Source organism: Megascapheus bottae, chromosome 24, assembly GCF_031878675.1.
Source record: "Megascapheus bottae isolate mThoBot1 chromosome 24, mThoBot2.hap1, whole genome shotgun sequence".
Classification (NCBI taxonomy): domain Eukaryota; kingdom Metazoa; phylum Chordata; class Mammalia; order Rodentia; family Geomyidae; genus Megascapheus; species Megascapheus bottae.
In genome coordinates this window covers 20704319-20708526 of record NC_143532.1, presented here as the reverse complement: position 1 = coordinate 20708526, position 4208 = coordinate 20704319, and positions in this window count along the sequence as shown.

Below are 4208 nucleotides of genomic sequence, written 5' to 3'. Positions count from 1 at the left end.
TGTCCAATCACTAATCTAAAATGATAGAATGCCTGCCCCCTCTTCCACAGAGCTCCCTGGGTGTCTATTGGACCATCTAAGCCACACCCACACAGCTTGAAGACTTTTCCAAACAGTCCGTACCCTACAAACTGTTTCCACCACTTCTTACAGGACAGGTTCAAAATTTCAGTACATGTAACCTTCAGAAAGGCAGAAATTACTAGTTGACACTTTCAGACGGGTGAAGCTTTGGTCTTGGGTTCTCAGCAAAAGCTGGAAAGTTTTCAAGTATCTCTCAGTTCCAAAGCTGTTCAATTGACATCTTTAAGAAACTTCTTGCAGCTTACTGGGGTCTATATTCCTTAAGTCTAGGCTTACAAGTTTGGAAGGGATTATACACTGTGCTCAGTCTCTTCTGATGCCTGAATTAGCTTTTCTCCCTTGATTCCTGTTGAGCGACCTGTTTGTTATACATGACCAGAGACAGGGAACTCACAGCTTTTCAGAGAAAGGATCTGGGAAGAGACCATCCTTCGAGGAAATGAACACCATCCTTCTACAGTCCTTGGAGCCAATCAACCATCTCTTTATTCACTTCTGTGGATATTTGTCTAATTGTTGTGTCCATCCACAGGAAAATATATAAACTGGGGTGGGGGGAGGGGTGGGCACAACAGGAAAGCAAAAATCTCTGCCAGCCTCAGTCTCACCTCTGCCAGTGATGTTAGTGTTCTCAAGTCAGCAATTGCACTAATCCCCTTGTGTCTTTGAAAAATAACAAAACAAAACAAAACAAAACAGTGGCAGACATACTCTGGATTTCTAGTTTATCTCCTTGCTGTGGTTTCTGTTCAGTCAAGTTCTACAGTATGTATCTTTCTTTGCAAGAGAAAAACCACTTTCCTCTGCCATGTGTTGCCCCCCAGTGGACATCAGGAAACTCACAGGTGAAGACGGATGTGTTGAGCCTGAAAGTTTGTGGGATCCAGATTTGTTTGAGAAAATGAATGAATACATAGAATAAGATTTTTTTAATTTGATTTTATTTCCAGGGTAATATACAAACGGGTTACAGTTACATACATAAGGTAGTGAGTACATTTCTTGTCGAACATTGTTATCCCCTCCCATGTTCTAGAATGGGAATTTCTATGGGATACTTTAACAAGCTTACTTAGGAGTTAGTACAAGCAGGTGGGGAGATCTGAGCAGGAGTGAGAAAAAGGCTCCCTGGATGCCAAGTTCCATTCTCCACATACAGAGGCAGGACCCACATCCTCATGGGCCCACACTTTGACTTACGGTTAAGATGCTCACCCTACGTCTTCCTCATCAAGCACACTCAGCATGTCAAGGTGGTGCCTGTAACATCAGGTCCACAGTACTCTCCACATGGCCTTTCACTGGCTCTACTAGGCTGGGGAGAACAGAGCATCAAATGTGCAGGGGGTGCCTTCTGCAATCTGCAGTGAAACAGTTAAAAGATTCCCTACATCCAGGCAGTAGCTCCCTAGTCCCTAAGTCATTGGGGGAAGAGGCTACAGAAGAGACTAATCAATTTTCCACCATGAGAATGAAAACTCCAAATTCCACGATGTCTGCCACAGCCCTGTCTTTATTTGAAAGGATTACTTCAAAATCTTGAAGTATATTTTCATCTTACTCATAAACTATCCTTCTTTTTGTCTCCCTACTCTTTGTGGGTTCTTTTGTTGTGTCTGGGGGCAAGAAATTTATTTTAGACAGATTATTCCTTATAAGGATTATCTTGGTGGGGGAAGAGAAAGTGGGAGAAAAGCGTGGGAGGAGGTCACAATATCCAACCACAAATGGACTCACTACATATGTCATTGTAACCGCTCTGTACATCACCCCACAAAATTAAATTTAAAAAAGATTATCCTGTTCCTTCTTGAATGATACACCAAAACTGTATTTGCAATAAACCAGTGCATTGGATTTTCTCTGGTACCAAAAGATGACAACATACAACAGCATAGAACATGGAAAATCATAGAAGCAATTACAGGGCCTGAGAAAGTAAGCAGCCTGCTTATAATTTTTGGAATGCTAGGCACAGGTAAGCCACATAAGGAAAATGGAGTAGATACATGTTTCCTCACTGCTCAGAGGACCTCATGTGCCAGCATGCATCAGGAGCTTTCAGAATGCCTAGTGTTCAAAACAAAGAAGATCAACTGGCAGATAGGACCCAAGGGATGAAGGAGCTAGGCAGGGAGTTGGGATGCCTGATTGGATTTTGACACAAAAGAGCTACAATAAAACTAGAACACACGAGATGGCTTTCATAAGACCTTAACTATCCATGATTCCGTGAATGTAAATGGATTCAGCTCTCCAATTAAAAGATGCTGGGATTGTGAGAAACTGGATGAGTTTGCTAGGGGAACAGTACAGGCATGTATGTCCATATCATTTTCTGGGACATCTCGGACTAAGCACTTCTACGGAGTTGTGTAGTTCTCTACCTTCTCTTCCTTTCCGGTGTAGTTCTGTACATCCCCAGCAGGCGGCACTTGTAAGCAGAGCCAAGTGTAACACCTCCCCTGGAAAGCCGGATTAGTTAACTGATGTAGATACTCTGGTGTAGCCTGATTGCTGGTTGTTTGCAGTGCACCAGAATTCCTGGCACCTTTGCCTGCAAGGGTCAAGGAGCTGGGAAGCACTAGTCACACAGACATCCTAGAAGAAAGAACATTATACCTCACCCACTGCCACTATCTAGCTTCTGGCCTATCACCCTAGACTACTTGCTTCACCACAGCAACCACTCTTAGAGTGACAGTACCACATCCTGGTTTCCTATTACATCTGGCTCTAAGCAGCTAGATCTCAGAGGCTTTCCCACACAGCCAAACTAGCTCTCAAATCACACTCCTATTGGGCGGGATTACAGTCAGGAAAATGCAGGGACCTTTGACTCTCAGAGCAGTAATCTCTGCTTCTCTCTCATAGTTTTTAATGTGTGTGTGTGTGTTGAAGATCTGCACATGTTCATGTAAATTTAAATTCTCCGTTAAATGAGAATTTGATGAGCTAAATTCTCAGTCGAGACTAATACCTGAATGATTCCTGAACTTAATCCTATTGTTTTGTCTGTTGTTAATGCATCTTTCATGCTTCACGTGTGCAGTTTTGTGTGTAATATTTTATATAATGTGTATGAAATTAGAAAATGAAAAATCAGAATTGTTAAATATAAATCAGTGTGGATTTCATTGCTTTTAACTATTAGCATGTGAAGGCATCTCCCAACCCCAACACCCAAATGTGTGTGTGTGTGTGTGTGTGTGTGTGTGTGTGTGTGTGTGTGTGTGTACATGTGTCCTGGAAGACTTGAATCAATCTAGTATTAAAGAGGAGTAGGGCTTGTGTTTTGCTATCGCCATCTGGCAACAACTGCTTCGAGATCTTCTTGTGTTCCTGCTACTTGTGCTTCTCCACAATGGGTGAGGGCTGGCTTCAAAGGGTTTTCCTGTATCTTGTTCCACCCTTCACTTTAGCCCACCAGTGCACCTGCTCCTTCTACATCTCTCCCCCTGCTCTTACTCTTTCCCAACAGATTCTGGTATTTGCTACCTGATTCCTGAGTCTCAGTGGTGACATCCAGGAGTGGTTCAGTAACTCTGGTAAGCCTTTGTCTGTCTTAATAAAAAAAAAGACCTCTACTGTTTTCTACCCAGAATGTTTCTTCAGCCAACTCTCACAGGAAGAGATTCTATAATTTTTCTTTCTTTCCAGCCCCAATGTCTTCACCAGGACCCCCGAGGGAGATAAAAGTTAGTTTTGGTGTCACCCATAGTTGAGGGGTTTCTTTCATTAGGGTAGAAGACTCAGCAGGTCTTCCTGCAGGCACCAGAGCTTCATGCCTGCACCATGTCTCTCATCTGACAAAATACCCGTGTGTTTCTCATGGGCTCCCAACATTAGCCATCCCTGCAGACCAACATGTGATGGTTTCTGGCTCCTGAGGATTGTAGACACTCGTGGATTTAATCACTTTAGTCCATATGATGAGATCTTCCACCTATAGGGGAAAGATGTGCCACTGCTTCCTTCACCTACTTCTACAACATGCTTGTACGTGTCAGAAGTTCATCCACCAGTCACACCCTGCACAGCCATATCTATGGCAGATGATACTGTCCCATGACGCTCTCTTCCCTCCATCCTTCCCTCCAGCTCAAGACACAGACACTGACATG